This window comes from Nipponia nippon, unplaced genomic scaffold (assembly GCF_047370975.1).
Source record: "Nipponia nippon isolate SJK-2023a ecotype South Korea unplaced genomic scaffold, ASM4737097v1 scaffold_9, whole genome shotgun sequence".
In the NCBI taxonomy this organism is placed as follows: domain Eukaryota; kingdom Metazoa; phylum Chordata; class Aves; order Pelecaniformes; family Threskiornithidae; genus Nipponia; species Nipponia nippon.
The window spans coordinates 7,901,043-7,921,747 of record NW_028262413.1 but is presented as its reverse complement, the minus strand read 5'-3'; the positions used below and the strand labels follow the sequence as shown (position 1 = coordinate 7,921,747).

At 46.9% G+C, this 20,705-nt stretch overlaps 1 protein-coding gene across 2 annotated transcripts in view; it reads left to right on the top strand.

Moving 5' to 3' along the window:
- Nucleotides 1-20,705, top strand: part of PRICKLE2 (prickle planar cell polarity protein 2) — a 121,313-nt gene that overhangs the window by 37,192 nt on the left and 63,416 nt on the right. The window lies entirely within an intron of this gene.

Below are 20,705 nucleotides of genomic sequence, written 5' to 3'. Positions count from 1 at the left end.
TTGTATGGTGCCTGCTTGGCAGCTGAGTTTTCTCCTAAGGTGTAGACGCCCCCCCTTCAGCCTATGCACCAACTGTTGGAGATGTAGGGCAGAGCATCCTGAAGTGATGGTCTTGCAACCAAAAACTCATCTTGGTGACCTCAGACTGTGAGTGAGAGGCCATGATTCACAGGAACACTCTGATAAGATTAGAGATTTGCCCACCCAAATTTCTTGAGACCTCTGACAAAGGAAGAAGCCACTGATGAACAGACCTGTCCTCTCTTGTCTGGTCCTGCAGGCGGGCAGTAAACCTGGTGGTCAGTGGTTTTGTGAGCTGCCAGAAGAGCCAATAAAACATGCTGACCGTGTGAAAGCCCAGGGTTTGTGCAAAGGCTTTCTCGTCTCCCATGTGGAAATTGGTTTGCAAGTAGAAACAAGGAACCTGGGAATGGTTCTGCAATTAGAAACTCATCTGTCTGTGACTCCTGTGGGATAAAGCAGCTTCACACCTTACTTAGAGTAAATGGCAAGGTAACAAATGCTGGGATCCTGGCAGCTGGATTAAAGGTGATTATCATAGGATTTTAGGAGAATTAACATGGCAGTAAAATCAAAAAGAAACCCTGGGAAACAGTGAGAAGCATGGCAGGAGAAGACCCATCGTCTCCGTTTTCCTACTGGCTGTGCGCTTGCGGTGCTTGGTCTGATCTAGTCAGAGCGGCTTGGGAGGTGGGAGCGGGTCCAGGGCTGTGAACCTCTGATACACGGTTGTGATGGGAAAGGCAGAATGAGATGTCTCAGGGTGTAATTTGCCCAGTACGAAATGAAATGTGATCCGGGGTTGTTGGCTGTGCTGCAGCCAGCATGCTATTACGTGCATTTTTATGAGGCATTTTATCTAGAAGTGTTTTTTCTCTTGAGGACCCTTTAAGTTGATTTTCCACATCAACTTATTTTTATAATTGCATCATGTTTACTGATTCTGTCTCATGAACTTACAACATCTGAATGTTGTAACTGCGAGGCAGCCAGCCTTTCTGGGGAAACTGCGTCGAATAAATACAGTACAGAGGACCAGATACACTCAATTAATTAGCTTGCACTCAGCCTCAGTAACGAAGTGACTCACAGGGTGTTTATGCAGGGAGTTGCGCCCTACTTTGGGCTCTGCCCAGGGGCAGGTAGAGGAGAGGTTACCTTATTTCCATCAGCTGCAAGTCAGCTGGCGTGGAAGATGAAAAGCAGCAAACTGGAGCTGATGGTCAAAGTTGAAGTCTGAAATCTCTAAATAGGAAATAGAAATAAAGAGGAAAAACACACAAAAAAGCGCTCTTTATTGAAATATTTGGTAAACAGAAGTAGTAACACAGATGAATAGTTGAAAGAGTTTGGAGTCGTTAGTGAAGTAAACAAGGATTAGACAGGATTTGAAATCATTTTTCCTATGGATTTTTTTTTTTTTTTTTTTGGTACCAAACTTGTATCAGTTGCCCGATCAGTCATTCAGGGAATACCGTTTTACTGGGGAATACTCTTTTTCATCACCTCAGCAGCTGATCCGCGGTACAAATCGATTGCCATAATTTTTTAGCTGTCATTTCACTCGACTCCTCTTGCAAGGCTCCATCTGACTCTGGGTTAAAATGGTGACACAAAGCAAAAAGCTGTCCCAACTTTGCCACAATCTGACATTTCCACTCAGAAAAATGTGCCTTTTTAGAACCAGTTGGGACTTGCAGAAAATGGCTTTGCGTTTTTGGGTGGCTTGTGGTGCACGGCGAGCCTTGGCTGGCGTGGCGCGGTGCTCAGAGCTCCAGCAGCTCCCTGGTAGCAGGCTGGGGTTCCCTCTGATTTATACGCTATCAAACCTTCCCACATTTCTCAGATTTTCTGCCAAAATGTGGGTGCAAAGCTTCACAGGCCTCGGTTCAGGCATTGCACTTTGTGCCTGCCGTTAATAAACAGTATTTACATAAGTAAGAGGGTGGAATATTGCTTACAGCCCTCGTTTGGTGTAGAGTAGCTCTCCAGCGATAAACTGTTTATATCAAAGAGGAAAATAATGTTTAAATGAAACAGATAAGCAAATAGCTGAGTTTGGCAAACAGATGTGAGAAATGGAGTGGAAGTCAAATCCTGGAGTTGTAATAGTAAGTAGAATAGTTTTCTGGCTGTTCAGTGTCCTGGTTCCCCTCCACCTCTGGTCCAGCATCCAGGGACGGGAGGAGTGGGGACTCGGTGACCTGCCCCACAGGAACCCGAGGGGGCTTCTGGTGGGAATTTCAACCCATGGTGAACATTTCTTTAAATCACTGGCGAGCAGGAAATTTTTCAACAGCTTTGGGAACCATATGTCAATGGCAACTAAACAAGTTTTTAATAATGTTTACAGAGGGGTGGAGAACAGCATTTTTCTCCCAAGATCAGTTCCTCCAACACACAAGTGCCAGTTTGTACTGGGATGCTTTGCTAACGTGATTTATTACCGGCCTCATTATTATATGGCCTTTCTAAATGATTTTTTTATTAATCCAAGCATTTGTTTGGTCCCTTTCAAATAGAAAAGGAAAGAGCCAAATCTGACAGTTCGATAGTTTATTGCGATGTGTGTACTCTGATTATCACCCGCTCCAGCTCCGCAATGGGTTTGTTTACTCTGAATAGGGGTTTATGTACTGCACATGGAAGTACTATAAAAATTAAAACAACTTTACATTTGTTTTCCTTGCTGTCTGAGCTCCAGCCTCGCAATCCATCCCAGCCATTCAGAGCTGGGAGAAGAATTTGGTGGTGCAAAAAGCAAGGTGTGGCAATTCTCATTTAAATTCTCTTCTAAGGTAGAAAGCTCCATTCTGTGTCAGTAAAACACCTTATGCTCAAAAAAGGAATCTAGGTACAAAAGAGGCACAAATTAAAGGGGAGCGGTGATAAAGCCTCCTTGGAAAAATGGAAGCAATATATATGTGTACTATAGATATACTATATGTATATATACTATTCTTTTTATTCTATTTTATTTTAAAAGAGAGCTTTTCGGAATCTCTGTTTATGTGGTGTGGTCCCATCTGGAAACCATTCTTTCAGACGTGCATCCTACACAATAGATCACTATTTTGCCATTTAATATGAGTCCAGTTCCCCCGAGCATACAGTATATCCAGGCACTGGATGTATTTCTTATCATCTATATTGCTTCGTTAATACTGCACAAACTGACCCTGTAGCTGTGCAGCCGCTTTTGTGTGGTTGGTGTCATCTCTTGCAGCCAAATGAAAACACGTGCCAAGGAACTGAGGTCGCAAATCTGGGCATGCAACATGCTTATGGGGCCATTAACCACCATGGGCTAATTAAAGTTGGAGTCCCATTTTCTAACCCTCTGACCTGACAGATTGCTGGAGTTTTTTGTTTTGTTTGTTTTTTTTCTCTAAAAAAAAAAATATCAAAATAAGCCTCAGGTTGAGAAGTTTGAAGAAAAATGTCCTTCTGTGATGGTTGAAGATGGCTTTGCCAGCCTGCAGGGTTGCTGTGTGCTGTCCGTGTAGAAGATGACTGCACGCTTAATTTGAGGTGCTCATCTGGGCCCTTTTTTGGCATCCATGGCACTACACTGATTTAAATGAACCCCAAACAATTCTCCTTATGGTGGGAATGACTTTTTTCCAGACATAATAAAAATGGGAACATTTTCCACTGGAAGTGGATAGGAGAACATGGAAGTTCCCCGTGTGGATGAATATGTAAGGGAACCCCACTCCTGTTCCAAAAAGGAAAGGAAAAGAAACAAAACCCATACGGAAAGCTGTATGCTCCAATACAGGAGGAGGCCGAAGGGGTGCGTGGGCTCGACCTCACTGAAATCCAGCAGGATTTGTTACTTCAGTGAAGCGTTTGAGCCCTTCTCCCTGTTTGTCTGGGAAGAGTGATGCGCACCCAAGGAACCATAGAAAGAACAAATAACAACTGCGGCACTAAATGGCTTGCTCTAATCAAAAGCAGACTGTTGTGGTTATATTTGAGCACTGTCATTACAAGAAACTCTGTAATGAGTATTTTTTTTCTTTTTCCATTTGCATCAAACAGATTCCCTGTATTAACATTAACAGCCTTCTGTGGAGCCCAAGGTATTTACAAATTCAATGGTGCTGCTTCAGTCTTTTGGGAAGATTATCAGTTCTTATTTAAATCACCCGAGACAGTTATGCTAGGCAGATTGAAAGCATGAACTGTGTGGAAAATAGCATGCATAAGCTTTGCTGTCAATGAGTGGTCTATAGTCTGGTCCCTTTGGAGACCCAGAGCATTGAGATAGGTATATATATGTGTGTGTGTATATATATGTATATAAAATGTAATATATATAATATGTATATTGACTTATTGCATCGTTGTTGTGATGTCAAATGTTCAGAGCATCTGGGAAGGTAAAGGTGGAGCATCCTTCTGCTAACAGCAGGTGAGGCTTTGTTTTCCTCATTTGCCGAAACCCGTCTTGTCGGTACCTTCGGATTTTGGTAGGTGATAATTGGGTTTATTCATGGAGTGGTGCTCTTCGTAACTGAAATGTAAGTCGCCGAAAGACTATGGTTAATCTTTTTTTTTGGAGGCGGAGAAAATGTGTCTCAAAGACCTGTGTTAACATCCTGTCTAGCGCAGGAAAGGCAAATCTGCTCAGGGTAAGCTGAAATTCTCTTTGAGGCCTGGTTTTAAGAAGCATTGGTGAAAACAGTAGTCTGCTGCGGCATTAGTTTAGATTGCAAACAAAAAGCATGTTTATGGTGGATGGAGTCTATCCCTAATTGCTTGACATTGAAGCGTGGCTGTGGACTTGCAGGGGAGGTGTACGCCTGCCTTCTCACCTTGCAGTTACTGCCGTGCTGCCGGTCACACCTGCCACCGCTTTGTGACTATTTCACCTTCATCTCCAACAGTTACTCGAAAGCAAACTGTTCGCCAGCTTCAACCTCACATCTTCCCAAGGTGTTAGCAGGGATCATGTCTGCTCACATCGCGGTTATACCGATGGGTAATCGCACCTCGCCGGTGCATAACATGGGTTTGAGAGCCCTTGCACCACGAAGGTGATGGCTGAGGCTTTGATGTTAGGTCAATAAACCTTTAAACCCTAGCCAGGAACTCTGAAAAAACCTATAATTTTGGACCATCGTAAGCATAGTCATGGTGGCATGATACGTTTCTGGTGGAGGTGCAGTGAAGAAGCAGTGCTGTGAAGAGGGAGCCCTGTCTGGAGTAAATCATAGCAGCTGGACCTTTGGTGCCGAAGACTTGAAGAAAGCCTCCAGAAAGGATGGGCGTTGGGGTTTTGCTTGTGCCTGGGGACAGCCAGCCCTGCTGAGAGGCTTCCCAGAGGAACTGAGCTGAGGAGAAGATAGTGCCCTGCAGAAATGCCTCCTTATTTCTCAGGACAGGTATAGTGTGGTGATCCAGGTTAACGTGCTGTGGGTTAAAGCATAGAAGGACCAGGATTATTTTCTTTGCCAGAGAGCTTAGCATGCAGAGAGCATGTGGTGTCCTCCAGTAAAGCACAACAATGAATGTTTAAGGGAACGTTACAAATATTTTAATGACTTTTCCCAGGTGTGTTTGTCCATTTCCTGCTTTTAGTTAGGTCTGATGGACCTGTAAAAGCAAGGAGACTCAGTGAAACCATACATGAGTGGCACGGAGCTGTCTAACGGGGAAGGACAGAGCTGCTCTCAGGTTTCCAGAAATGAAATTGTGAAGCCAATTCATGATTCTTTGGTTCCAGTTAAAATTTTGCATCCCAGCCAGTTCAGCACTGTGATCACCCTGGGGAGAGAGCAAGGGCCCCAGGTTGGGGTGTGATGAACAGGGGCTTGATTTATCCCTCGGGGAATGTTTTTCCAACAAGCATCCCACACGGGAGCACCAGTGGGAGCAAGGCAGCCTGAGCTGCCATGGCCGTCTGCATCCCTGTAATGTTTTGGTAGTGCGTAAAAGGTTTTCCTGTCTTTTGGGGTTTTTTTGGTTTTGTTTTTTTTTCTGTTTTGTTATTCTCCAGCCCCCCTTAATTTAGTGGGACTGTTTCCACTTGATCATTTCCCAGAAAAGAATTGTTAAAGCAAAATCTCTCCTTGTTTCTGCAGTGCTGTGTGATCACTCCATCTGCTAGGTGATCCCTCATCAGCTGAGATGTTGGGTCAACACCCTGGACCAACGCATCTGTACAATTTAGCACATGTTTAAAATGGAAATGAAAATTCTCCTTTAGAGGTTGAGAGAGATTTTACTTAATTCACTGTTTAGTTTTCAAGGATTCAGAGAGCTTGCAAAGTTTTGGAAGACTCAGGCCTTGTGTCAGTTTTCGTTCTCTTTTGGCATCCAGATGTTAATTACGGACGAACCAAGCAATGCTGCTGACGAGCCCGTTCCCACCCATAAATGCATATGAAGAATAAACAAGTGTCTTGGCTGGAGCGAGCACACGCTCACGCTCTGTTTATGTGAATCCACATACCTTTGAAATCGATGCGCAGATCCACATGTCACCATGATACGTTCTCAATGTATTTAGCATATGTGCCGCGGGAGCTGGAAATAATAGAATCAAAGTGTAATTCAGAGCACAGCCGTTGTTGAGCCAACTTCATTTATCATCATCGTTGTCCTTATCATTTGCGATTTCGACTGCGGGCTGCTGTTGGGCAGATGATGGCCGTTTCATTGATGGTGCTGTTTGGGCATTTGGTTGCAGTGCAGCCGTTTGGGTCAATAACACAAACTTTGAAGGTCCTTTTTCAGAATATGGGTTTTCTGCTGTTCATGTTTATGGCGTCTTGGAAGTAGAATGTACTTTTGCACGTGATTTTTTACATTGTGGAGAAGTGGTCCAAGAGTATTTGGTATTACCAAGATGTTTTTTAATGGGAAACATCTCTGTAGATACAGACTCAAATTTTCATAATTGCATGCTCAGTAACTACCAATTGTGTGCTCATTTAAGCAGATGCATCCCCACCCATTCCCTTCAGTTCACGTCTAATAGGATGATATGTTTGGTCGTGAGTCTTGGAGGGTTTCAATAAGCCCAATTTGCAATAAGAAATACAGGAATAATAAATTTTGCAGAAGTTTGTGTGTGCTGTGTTTAAGGTACAGAAATTACTAGCTGTTTTTTCAGACGTCAGCACGACCCGGACTGTTACGCACCGGTGCATGACAATGTGATGCTGCAGTTGATTTCTTCTGCTGCCTCTTCCTGCGTGCACAGACACAGCCAAGGTCCGAGACGTGCACGGCTACCCACGCGGTCAGTGCAGCTACCCCTTGGGGTGCGGGGCTGGACTAAGGGACCTCGCAGGAGCCCTTCTTTTTTTGTGATTAGCTAGTTGAAATATTGACTTTATATCTTGTGTGCCTGTAGTTTTGCAACAGGCTACTAGTTTTATACCATTCCCTGCTCTTGAAAAGAGATTTGCAAGGTGTTAACCATTCATCGGAGATTTACTGTTGAATTCTGTGGTTGTTCAAAGTTCCCAACAGCTGTTGGCTTCGAATCTTCCTGATACATATTGCAGAAATCACTCTCTTCTACAGTAATCATTATAGCAGGGAATATCTTGGCCCCGGCTGCTTTCTAACGCCATCCATTACTGCTTGGGTTTGTGCCTTGGTGCACGAGCGTTTCGGCCACCTGCTGGTATCTTAAATACTGTTTTGCACACAGGTGACCGGAATCCTTTAGAAATGCTTCTAGCGGTGCTGTATGTATCATAAGAGATGAAAATTCAGTCTTTTTCTATACTGTCCTTATATGTCATAACCTTCTGTTGGGTTTTTAAAAGCCAACTGTGCAATTCACAGTCGGACTGTCGATAAAGGTGCCCGGCACTTTCCTGCAGTGGCTGTAGAGATTTGTTTTGAGTGTCTGTCTGGACTTCACATGATTTGATAAACGTGCTTAGTCTATCATCCCTCCCTCTGTTTCCTGCGGTGATAATGGATTGTAGAAACCTTAATAAGCAAATTCAGGCCGATCCATCAAATAACCGAGTTGAAAGACATCACGTCTTTCTCTCACCCGGCAAACAGATGCGAGATATTAGGTCTGCGAGTCGCAGACCTGTGTGAGTTTAATGGGGAGGTTCTCATCATTCCCAGGGCCTTTGCCTAGAGTTGTAAAATAAATTATCCTCAGTAATTTTAATATTTCATGAAATCTTGCAAAGTGATGGCATTCCGAGCAGATTAATACAAAAGCTATAAAATTCACATGTGCCATATGTTATATGAGCACCAAATGGGTCGCCTGGGATTCTTAACATCAATATCATTTTAATGTTGGCTTCAGCAGTGATTCATGACATACTTGTCCCTGATGAGAACCTTGATAGTGCGAGTGGCGTTACGTCAATGTGCATTTGCTCTATGGAACTGGCTATTTGACTAGATTTATGAAAAACCATCATACGTGGAGTTTGCAGCCGTTTCAGGCTGTGTTAGGTCTGCATGGTGATGCTGTGCCACCCCAGGCTGCAGGTGTGGCCAAGGGCCACCGTCCCCTCCCTGTGGTACCTGCAGAACAGGGGCTGAGTCAGGCTCTCGCCTCACCGCCCTGCGGTAAAGTCTTATTCACTCTCGGTGAAATATCTGGGCTCAGTTACGCCAGGCTGGTGCATTGGTGCAGACGTGAGCTCTTTGACAATGCTCGCTTCCGTACTAATGAGCTGTCTTGGGTTTCTGCACTAAATCCACCCATACCGTTTTCTCTTCGTGCTATTGGCCTCCCCAGGCTCCTCTCATTTGAGCAGCCCTGTTTAAAAGCAGCAGTGCAAATGTGAGTGTAATGATTCTCTCTTGGTCCTCCTGATTCAGAAGTTTATTTGGGAGGTGGTGTACCCAGTCAGCACTATCAGGTGCTGTTTGTAAACTGACAATATTAAACACAACTATACATTTGCTATTCCTCCAGAATCTGTGAAAACCTCTTTAGGAAAGGGTCTGCCAGCTGAGTTTGTTTGTTTTTTTTTTAATTATTATTTTTTATTTTTTTCCTTGAAAATCCTGCCAGCATCAAGGCCGCGCTGTGCCAGCATAATCACAGACACGGCTTGCTACTTGGCTCTCCATTTTGCCCTGCCTCTCCTCAGATGGTGCATCTGTTCATTTATCTCAGAGCCATCCATCACTTAGGTCTCAGCCTCTCTCACCTAGGCTAGTTTTTGGAAGGGGGATGCTGCGAGGAGCCACCCGGGCATTTCGGTGTGCTGGGCTCCCCCGCAGTGCCCACATCCTGCATCCCGCACCAGCGGGTCCTGGGTCCCCACGCCCGTGCTGGCCCTGGCAAGGCGGCCAGGATAACTTGTTCCTGCAGCTGGCAGCAAAACGATGGCGTGGCTTAGTTTAGCTCACTTACTGGTGAGCAAAACCAGTTTGTGGATGGATGTGGATTTGGGAAGGCGGACGCCTTTTGTGCCGGCACAGCTTGAGGAGTTTGCTCACTGTACAAGACGCTGCCAGGTGACAGGGATGTTTTGAATATAATTATCTTAATGCACTTTTAACCTGAGGTTATTCTGCAGCTCACGGGATGGTTTTAAAAATCCTGTCCCATGGGCTTTCCTGTGTGCTGGGTTTTCATACCTTTAACGGGGAGCTCAAAACTGTGCGTATTTTTCTTTCTGTGTTTCCTGATATTTAACCTAACAGTCTAACGTGCTTAAAATAGCCAATGTTCTTCCTAAGGCACAAATACAGTTTATTTGTTAAATATTCAGTTTTCAGTTTTTCAGACTGCTGCTTTTTCTCAAAAAAAAAAAATAGGCCCCATGCTGCAAAAAAATGCAAATATAGATATTACTTAGGAAAGAGGATTAGTTGGCAACTTACATTTTTGTAGGAATAAAGACACAGGGCTCAAGTCTTTAGCCCATTGGAAGTGCAGTTGCTGTTTAGATGGTATTTTGTACCCTTTGCACTCCAATTTCATAGCACCGTAGATGCCCGGGGAAGGCCTAAGCAAAGCCCAAGCCCTGGCTGTTGTGTATATACAAGAAGAAATAAAGCCCAGCAATCTGGATTGGCACTGTTAGCTTACAGCCCGTCTCTTGGATACCTCTTGAGAAAAGAGTCAAAGGTCCCTGAAAGCCATCTAATCAAGGCAATCCAGGAGCAATTAAAACTGTGCAGGTGTCTGTGCTGCAGAGTGGGTTGCGGGCATTAATGAGTAAAGCATTAAGAAGCAAACAGAAGAAAGGCACTGGGACTGGTGTTCAAAATAGAAAACATCTTAAGTGTATGGATGAGAGCATCACCTCCTGCTGCCAAATGTGCCTGAAGCCCCATGTGGCTGCTTGCTGCCTCCTGGCCGGGGGCAGAGGTGCGAGGCCAATGTCTGTGGGCACCCCACGGCACCTCGTTAGCCGTCGGTGGGTGACGAGCCTCAAACACGGTCTTTCTCGTCCCCTGGGCATCCTCAGCCCCTGGGCATCCTTTCTAGGCAGAGGCTGCCCTGGCAGCGGTCCCCTCCTCTTCAACCTGCCTTGGTTCCTTTCTTGGCCCGACACTGGAAGGCAGGAGGCAAAGACAGGCAGGGTTAGGCTTTGTGATGGTGCTGCCGTGTCGCTGGTGCTGGGCATCTCCCCCAGCCCCACGGCATGCCTTGCGCTGGGCTGCACCAGCTCAGCAGGCAGCTTGCTGGGGTGAATAAAGTCATTGGGAGGGCTGAGGCACGCTCACGTTTTGCCTTTGCTGCATGATAGTGGGGTATCACTTTAAATAGGTTTTCTTGATGCGATTTGCACTCTTCCCTATCCCCTCGGGATTTCGGTGTGTCTGAGGCAGGCGGAGCAGGTTTCCTAGGAGAGAGACCGCACAGCGCTGTGCCTGCTCGCCCGTCCCGTCCCCGGTGGCATGTCACCGGCTGCCTCAGCTCCCCGGTGGGGCTGACACGTGCGGCACCACGACACCGGTGGCTCAGACATCCCGCCCTGGCGTTATACACACGTGGCGCTGGAAACCTCATGAGCCTGAAAGAGTGGGGGGGGGAAATGATGCAGCTGTAAACATGGCATAGGGGTGTTGCTGTGCCAAACCCACCGAGGCTGAGCGGGTGTTCAGCCGGGACCCTGGTACAGATCCCAGCGGTGGGATAAAGGAGTATGGTGGGGGTATTGGGAGGAAACTCTCCAGCAAGCAATGCAGTTGCAGGGAGGTGAGGAGGAGGAGAAGCAGCCATCCATGGGTCAGGCAGCCCTGGCCACCCCCAGAGCTGCTGGCATTTGCATTCCCCCGGTCCAGAGACACCAGTTGGGGTTTTCTGGTGGTATCACTGAGATGGCCCGTTTCCACCTGGCAGGACACTCGGGGGTTAATTCCAAGCATTCTTCCACTCTGTCAGCAGAAGGACAGCAAGCCCTAGCAGTATTTTGTTTTTAATATCAGTTGGCCAGTACAAGAAAAGTGATGTCAGAAAAACCATCTTTCAGTGACAATATGATTAATTCCTTCTTAAGGGGAAAAAAAGAAGGGTTGGGTATTTTTTCCCCTTTTTTCACCATTACCTAAAGATGGTCTGACAGTAAAGAACCCATGATTAATTGCACCAAAAGAAATATAATAGACACCTTTTCTTGGCGTCATCTGTATTTTGTATGATTTTGCTGTTATCTCGTTGGCTCAATGCAGAAAAATTATCTCTGAGGCCGCTGTAAGGGACGTTAACTTCCTTTTCCTTATTACAGATTGATCTTTGATATCTGCTTTTCTCTGGGAGCTCTTTTATTCCCACAAGTGATACAAACCTTCTGCTGTTTTCCATGTATTGCACTTAAGTAGTTCAATACCTTTTGGAGCCTGTTTGGGAACATTTAATAAAGACTTGATGATTGCCATATTTGAAGGTTATATGATATGAGAAATTATATATTGTTTTAATAGCTGAATATATATATGCTGTTGATTTCAGATAAACCAATATTTTTCTAATAAGGCAGAGAAATGATACCTTTTTTTTGTCTATATCCTCTAGAGTGTGAATATTTTTCCATCTGTGGTTTCCAGTAAAATGGATTTTCAATCTCTCTGAAATTGCTGCCCGAGTCCCAGCAATATTTGCTTAAGAGTAATCAGAGTATTACCCAAATCTCTGTTCAAAGCAACAGTGACCTTACCAGTGGTAAGCAATAATTGGATTATTTTCAGAGATGTAGGAAGATTCACTGTAATAATAAAAGAAGAAATACCAAATGATAACACCACTTGTCTGCAGCACTGTAAGCCGCAGCACTTTCCATAGGATAGTTTAATAGCTTAGCATATTATGAATACTGAGTGAGAAAGGCAGAGACTTGGGGAATAGACACTGCCTTGCAGTTTGGGGTGATGCACGTGCTTATGTGGGGGGTTCTCTTATTGATTATCATTATTATTAAAGTGCTTTTGTCAGGATGTGATGCTCTGTATGTATAAAACTTGCAGCCAGGGCAGCGCTCACCTGCCTGCAAGGTGGTTTGCAGTGGGTGCTGGGCTTACCCTGATGGTGCAAGCAAACGCATGGCCCAAAAGGTCCTGGCTTGGTGGCGTTACTGAAGGATGTGGCGTTTGGCGTGGTGAGGCTGTGGCTGGGACATCTACGTGTCCTGGTTCCACCCATCCCCTCCGCTGCCCGTGGCTTGGCTGTAGTTGGATAATGCCGATTTCTCGCCGTGGGTTTCTCAGCAGCGTGGGTGCAAGTGAGCCGGCAAAGCCCACGGGCACGGGCTGCCCTGGAGGTGCGGGAGCAGCATCCCCATGCAGCACAGGGCAGACGGCGGTGGGGTTTCTCCCAGAGAGGCTGAGCTGCTGCGAAGACAAATTGGAAACCATTTGGAAGAGCAAATCCATACCAGCACAGTGTCAGGCGAGCCTGATTGCCTCGCTCTCTGCTTTTAATTGTAATGAATTATATGGCTCGGCACGGCGGGGTGCCGAGCCTCTTGGCTGAAACTTGTGTAATTCACGTAAGTGTTTACACAAAAGCCAAGTAAATGTTAAGCTTCCTACAGATTTCAATATACATGAACCCTTGTTTGTGTTCAGTTTGTGAGACCAGCGGAAGCAAAGCAGCGCCTATGGCTGCGTGTCTGGGCAGGGGACGTATGCGCATATGTGAATTGCACATGTTAAAAGATACAAAAAAATATGACCCTGGAGTGGGTTTTGCAGTGACCTGTCTGGTTCCCCTCCAAAAGAATTCTGTATAATTTTGGTTTATTACGAGATGCTCAAGGGCACGGGGGAGTTTTTGCCTGTTGACCACTAAAAAAAGAGACTTGTGCCGTCAGGGCTACCGGCGGCCTTTGAAGTCCTCCCGTGTGCCCACATGATGCTTCTAATTACTGCAAATGAGCCTTCTGCAGCACAGGCTGCTGTGTAATTCAAACCAACGCTGCTTGCCAGATGGGATCCCTCCCAGGCTAGACCTTGGCCATGTCTGCCCCTGCCACAGTGACAGGGAGCACCTCACACAAGCGGGACAAGATGTTGGTCCTGACCTCTGATGGCACCTGGTTGTGGAGCAGAGGTCCCTTAGCCTGGCTGTGCCCTGCCATGTTGAGAGGTGACCCTTAGCTCTAACACAGGGTCTGGCCATGCAGAGCTCCAGGTCTCTTGGCTTCCCCTTGACCTGAGGGGAGCTGAAATTTGGGACCCTGCACATCAGCCAAGCCCTTGTGGTTGTCCTGATGGGGCCAGGTTGCTTTAAAACAACAAAACCAAACCAGGCTGTTAGAGAATTTGCATTAAGACATTCCCTGGGCATGATGCAGCCACGAGATCTGTATACCTGGATGTAATTTTATTTTTAGAAAGCATGTTAAGGAGCATAACGACCTCATTACCATGCCAATTGCAGCCCTGCCTGCTTAAGAGTATTTAATTGTTTTCGTTCCCTGTGCGCAGCCCAAAAGCAGAAGAGGAAGGGAGCTTGTGTGACTGGAAACAATAAGGATGCTGAAGCAGAAAGCAAAGTGCTTGTCTTGAAGCATCCCTGTAAGATTCCCTCCCCAAAGCATCCCAGTACTCAAGGAACCTGCAGTGTTCTGGAGTCCTTTCCTCCAAAGAGGAGAGTCCGCTCCTCTTCCCATTGCCTTCTGAGGAGCCACATTTTTTTCCTCTCTTAGGCCTTTCTCTTGAAAAAAATTAAGTGTTTGAAAGGCAACCCAAGCTCCCGCTTCTTCAGATGGCGCTGGAAGCTGGGGATTGAGGAGAGGTAAGAGATTTGTCCCAGCAGCCTCGCTGCCGAGCGGGCAGTGCTGCGGCGGGGGAACACTGACCCTTCCCAGCTGCTCCTCGGGGGTTTCTCTCGTGCCTGCTTGCCTTGAGTATTTTTAGCCTCCTTACCACTCCTGTACTGCAAGGAAGAATGTATAAAAACAGGTAAAAGACAGAGGAAAGGAGGGGGGAAAAAAGGATTTATGTTTCTCTGGAAATGGTTTTCTAAGGACCCCTGATTATTCAGCAGCAGTGGAAAAAACTGCAGAAGATGTAAATAATCTTCAGGATTACACTAAAGCCAAGCTTCAGTCATTTTCCTGGAAAAAAAAATGCATGAGGCCTGTCCATTTAATAACGATCAACCAGAATTTCTCTAGGGCTTCTTATATTTTCATGAAAAGGATCAGCTGTCTTGAAGAGAAATGGTAATTCTGGTATCTACAAATACCCTTTGATTGGGGAGCATGTGGTTCAGGTTCGTGTACTTCTTCCATTGGGCTTTTTCTTCCCGTTTTCTTTTTACAGTACATTCACATCCACAGTTGCGCACTAAAATGATTTTTAACTTTCCCTGTGTTTATATTTGGTGCCAGAGGTACTTGAGCAATTTTGCAAAGTGTGTATACAGTGCAGTCAGGCTTTCCAAAAAAATCGTGATATCTTTTGAAATCTATACAGGATCTTACTTACCCTGCTGGGCTTAATTTTAGACTATCGAGTTTATCGTTCAAGGAGGAAAAAATGGGTTTGTTGTGTGCTGTATCTAATCAAGTGCAGCAAAAAACTATCGCAGGCATCGTTCATGTTCACAAGCCAATTTTTTGTTTCCATTTTAGTTGTAGAAAAACCCAGCCCCAGTAAAATGGACTCATTTATTGTGCGGATCTGATGGCACCAAGATTGCAGCTACTGGCGGGTATCGGCTGGTTTGCAGTGGCAGTCCACGTATGGATTTTTATGGGGCTTCAGTGTTGAGAACTGTGTGTTTAATTGTAGAAATGCCAGGAGACGGGGATTTAGGAATGCTTGGAAATAAGGGAAAGCGCACAGCGTTCCCATTGCAGCTTCCAAAACATGACATGTGCTGCAGATGCCTGAAACCACTGGGTTTCCAGTGAGTGGCAGGGTTTAGGGTGCTCGTACAGCCTTAGACAGCTTTTATCCTTCCCATCCATCCGCCCTCCCGAGAAGCCCCATCCAGGGCGAGAGGTGCTCATCCCTTTCATGGTGAACCCAGGTGTCATTAAGCAGTTGCTGGTACCAGGCGTGGAGGAGGTCTGCGGTCCCTCTCTGCTCTGCTCCTGCTCCATTCCTCAGGCTCTGGGCATTTCTGTGGAGTGCAATACCTGAGGTGATGAGAGCAGGGTGAAGAAGGGAAATGTCCGCCATAACTCGTGGCAAGGAACCACTTGGTCCAGCGATGAGCATCCCTCCTCTGCACAGGGCGCAGCCGAGGTTACGCTTCCCAGCGGACAAAGCTGCAGCTGAAGTTTCCACTGTGGGAAAGCCTGTTGACTGTAACTACAGAATATTTTAATATTTAATGAAGACTTGAAGAAATGTCATGATTCACCAATCTGGGCCTCGGTGGCACGTGGGTAGTTTCGAGCGTGCTGCAGCCACTGCAGTGGTCGCACGTGCAAAGCAGCCAGCGAGGTGCCTGGCTGGCAGTAGCCTGCACAACAGGGATCCTCACTCACGTAAATTTTGGGCAGACAGGCATGAAAATCCAAGCCCTGAGCATGGTGTTGATAAAAATGCCTGGTTTTGTACTGGAAAGCCCTTTGCGTGGTGCGGATGCTCTGATTTACTGGTGCGCAGGGCTCGTCGAGGTGGGACGGTGGGGCTCACATTGCTCGGGAACAAATTCCAGTAATCGCTACCCATAGACCTCTCTGGGGTTTCATTTCCAGCAGCCCTTAATTCAAAAAACGGTTTCTGTCACTCCAGGTTCAGCCACAGGCAAAGAAATGGCTGAGGGAGAAATAAGTGATGTGTCCTAAGCCGCAGGAAGGGAGTGGTGGTGTTTCTCATAATTTGATGCATTAAAATTGTAACCTTCCCGTTCTGTTTCTGAGCATCCTGGTTGTCTCATGTATCTGTGGGCTCCTACAGCAGTATATCCTTCTCCAGGTTCACACATGCCTGGGGTGATGGCTAGTGAACTATTCTGGTAATACCAAAAAAAAAAAAAAAAAAAAAAAAAAAAGGCTTGGAAGGGGGCAGGGAGGGGGTGTGATGCCAAGTGGAACAGCTCTGTCTTACCCGCCTCGAAGAGAAATCATCCGAACGCTGAAGGAGACAGGCTCCATTGTGCAGATTAATGTGCAGTGTTTGAAAGCAGCCAAGAACGTTTTATACACACACACACGGTGAGGCTGGAAGGAGCTGGGCGGTTCATCTCTGCAGAAGCCATTCCTTTCCCTAAGAGGGCATTTAAAAAAAAAAAAAAAGAGAGAGTACAAAGGTCTCCGGGAGCGCTCAGCTGCTCAGGCGGTTTAATTGGCTGAACATAGCGCTTTACAGTTGGGATTAATATGGATATTTCTTAATAACGTGTCACCTTGTCAGGAGTTTCAGGGTCAGGACTGCAAGGCTGCACGGTGCTTGCAAATAAAGTTCTTGCCTTTCCTTCTGGTTTTTATTATGACAATAGCTCCCGTTAGTGCATATTGAAAGGAGGATGTTGTTAAGTTGGTTTCTTCTTTTCTTCCCATGGAACTAGTGAAGAAACTGGAAAGACAAGGGGAAAGTTGGTCTGTAGAGCTTGGCAGTGATCACTGCGGCGTGGGTCGGCTCACGGGTCCACGCCGGCTTTGACCTGCACACCAGGGTGTGCAGCATAGCAGTGTAAACATGGTGAGCTCAAACCTAAGCAAATCCCACCAGAAAGCAAATAAAAGAAGTGATTTAGCAGCACTCAAGATGGCTTCAAAGGGCCTGAGACCATTAGCAGTTTTACAAGTATTTTACAACTGGTCTTACTGCCTTTTATCTCTGTGGGTCTCCCCTGAGTGACCACCGGCACAGGGATGCCCGCGGGGAGGAGGCTGTTCCTCCATGCCCTGTCCCAGGCAGGCAGGGTGATATCTGCTGCCGTTGTTGAAGGTTATTTTGCTTTTTCTCTGTTTTTCTCCTTTTTCTCACCTTCCCTCCCGGTCCAGTGATTTCAGAGGGGGCTCTGGAAAGCCCACCTACTTGATCAGCACTCGTAATTGCCACGAGCACTAATGGGATGCACTCAGAAGAAGGTTTCTCTAATTTCCCCGTGCTCCTGCCTGCCCTTACCCCCCTCCAGGAGCGATTGCCTCCACGGCTTTATAATCAGCATCTCGCCCACCGCAGAGGAGAGGTTCATCTGCCTGGAGACACCGCAGGGCAGAGCGATGAGGCTGAAGCCTTCCCTGCTCTCTATAAAGTCGTTAGCAGCACAAAAGCGAGCAGCAAGTGCGCAGCTGATAAAAGTCTCAGTGAGGCATTTGCTCCTATGCTGATCGTCTTTTATGCACAGATAATTTTGATAGAGTTGCACTGCCGAAGCCCACTATCATCAGGGTGGCGTGAGCTGACCTGTTAATCATAAGAGGAATTAATGGGAATTAGAGCCAGCGGAGGCCCCTCTCTGAAGAGCTGAATCAGGGCGTAGCACTGGAGGGGAATTTAAAAACGAAGCAGTGTGTGTTGTCCTTAGAGCTGCAGATAAAGTGGCAGGGAGTCAGTTCCTGGGGGAGGAGGGGGGTGTGGAGGAGATAAACTCCAGGAGCACAAACAGCAGATTAACAGGCTAATTCTGAGGAGCGTGAGCACACGTGCATTTTCGTTGCATCCACTTGGTAATTAATGGGGACTTTTAATTTAACTGGGGAGGGATGCGGGGGGGAGCAGAGGGAAACCAGGACCACCAGGATTTGCAGCCTTTGTGGTGGCTGTACCCGAAGGAGACCCAGGTGAGATGGCCCTGCATTACCTCTCTTGATGGTGCTCCTGTGGTGTAAATTGGTTTAGCACCATTGACTTGAAGTGAACTGAAATCAAAGGATCCCTGCTGATGCTTTACACCACCTGAGGTCCTAGCTGTCTCCAGATATTACCAAACAGCTACTAGATACTTCACAAAGCATTTCCTCCGAGTTTTCTTTATAGGATAAGTTTCCTTTAAAATGCCATATATCCGTGTAGCCTGCAGAGATTAAAAGAATAGCTTATCTCATCCGTACAGAAGACCCATAAAGTCCTTAAATATGCTTTTTATTGGTGCTTCTCAAAGGAAGGGCTGATTGCCTGGTCTTAAATATCCAAAATGTGGTCCCTGCGTGCCTGAATATGCATACAGGAGAGCTCTCTGAAGAGCAGTCAGAGAGGCTGCTGAGAGAGTCTGTCCTTAGAAGTTTATGACGAACAGCACAGCCGGTTGCACTGAAATGCTGTTGTTATTTGTGCATTCAAAATGCATGTGCAGCCCGGGGTTTGGAGCAAAGGACAGCAATTAGACAGCCCTGTTAACACAGAGCATGTTGCTAGTAAGGGGAGAATGATGATAAAATGAGTCATTTCTTCTTTAACAGCAAAAGGAAGATAAATGGCATTTGGTCGGTTCCATGTGTGCACTTCAGGAGTTTTTGAAGTCTGTTTACCAGTTTTGGGACTGATCGGATATGGAGGAGGGGCAGGTTTCCTGCAGAGTTAGCAACCGGTTTGTACTTTAGGAAATGCAGTGAAGTTGTCCTCTTCCAGGGTGGCTGGAGATGGAAGCCCTGAGTGAAGGTGATGTCCTTCCCAGCACAGGCACTGGTGGGACCACGGGCACCCCCATGCCGTGCCAGCCAAGGAGGAGTTTTTCTGTCCACATCGTCTCCCTCCGGCAGTGGTGGGATTCCCCATTTCCCCATTGAGCACAGGGGTGGCGATGGTCCTGCAAGCGCGCGGGGAACAGCATGGCTGGAAGAGGGGGACTGGTCTGCAGAGAAGGGGTTGTTTTGCGAGACAGCGGAGCAGGTACCTGGAGCTGGGTGTCCCGGCTGGCAACGCTGCCCTCAGGCTGCAGCGATGCTGTGGGATGGTGCTTTCCTTCAGCGGAGGAGGCCAGCAACGTGGGTCGGGACCCAAAACGTGCAGCCTCAGCGCTTTGCAAAGGCTATTGCTAGATGGACACAACCCTTACCTGAGGGTCTCCTACCTGATTGCAAACCAGAGGGTGAAAGCCCCAATGCAGAATGCATGCCCAAGAAAGGGGGAACACCTCTCTTAAATGGTGAACTTCTTGATGGGACCCTCAAGATGCCATTTATGGATTTAAGACCAGGAAAGAAAGTACATCACGCTGCTCTCCGCTGTTGCTATCTCTGGCTTGGCTGAGGCTCACGCCGGGTGGCACGTGGGTGGCTCTAACTCTGTGTTTGTTATGGGGAGCTCAAGAGGTCTCCATTTGCCATCCAGTGTCTAGTGGTGAGGTTCTACTGCTCGCCTACTGAACAACCCCAGGAATATAAAGCAGCAAGGAAAGCTCAGACTTGCAGGGGAGGGTGGGGAGAACGTATTTTGGGTAGTCTGTCAGTCAGCTTGACACTAATTGGTTGCAGTAAGTAATCGTTCTCCATGTAAATTAGACTCCAATTTCCTCTGTAGTCTGTCTGTTTGCTGTGTGGGCTTCAGTCTCTAATTAGGCTCTCACGTGGCGAACCTGGTTTGTAAGCTGCTTTTGTTCCCAGAAAGCCAGGCTCAGCCCGCCGCAAGGCTGCCCCGGCACTTTAAGCCCCGCTCCGGGGCAGGATGGTTCTTAGATCAACACTGCCAAGTTCAAATTCTTCTTTTAATTTATGTTTTGATTATTTCTATATTTAAAGCTTGCAATGGCAGGGGGGTTAAAATGCAAAGGGATTTATTAGACTTTCAATGGGAATACCCCTCGGAAACGCTTCCTCTGTGTTCCTGGAAGCCCCGCTTGCTCCTCTGTGAATAGACCTCATTGAATCGCGATCCTCTGCGAAGGCCAGAGCAGCTTGCCCACATCTGGATCCTGCTGCCTGTCCGCCGGGACACCTGGAGCACATACCACTCGCTCCAGCCCCCTCACTCAGAGGTAGCTGTGTGTGCACATTCAAAGCTCACCCAAACGCTGGCCCACGTTCTGGAGCTGCTCCAGGGTTGCACATCTGTAACGGAGTGCAGAAATGTGCAGTTGCACGAGAGGCTTTTATCCCCGGCCATCCGTTGTTTGCAAATGAAGGCAGGGTTTCTAGGTCGCTGCCTGCAGTAGGAAGCTGCCCGTGGCATAGCTCTGTGGTTTCCAAGCTGCTGCCAATAGCCCTCACCTTAGCCCCAGCATCAGAAGCAAATGCCGTGGTCAAGCATCTAGATTTGTGTGCGGCGGAGAAAGACGTGTCTCTACGGCTGATGTCTGCGCCAGGCTGCAAAAAAAGGAAAACCATATGTGTCGGCCGGCCAGGCTGTTTGCCAGCAGCACTTTATGATTCAGTAGTTACCTTTAT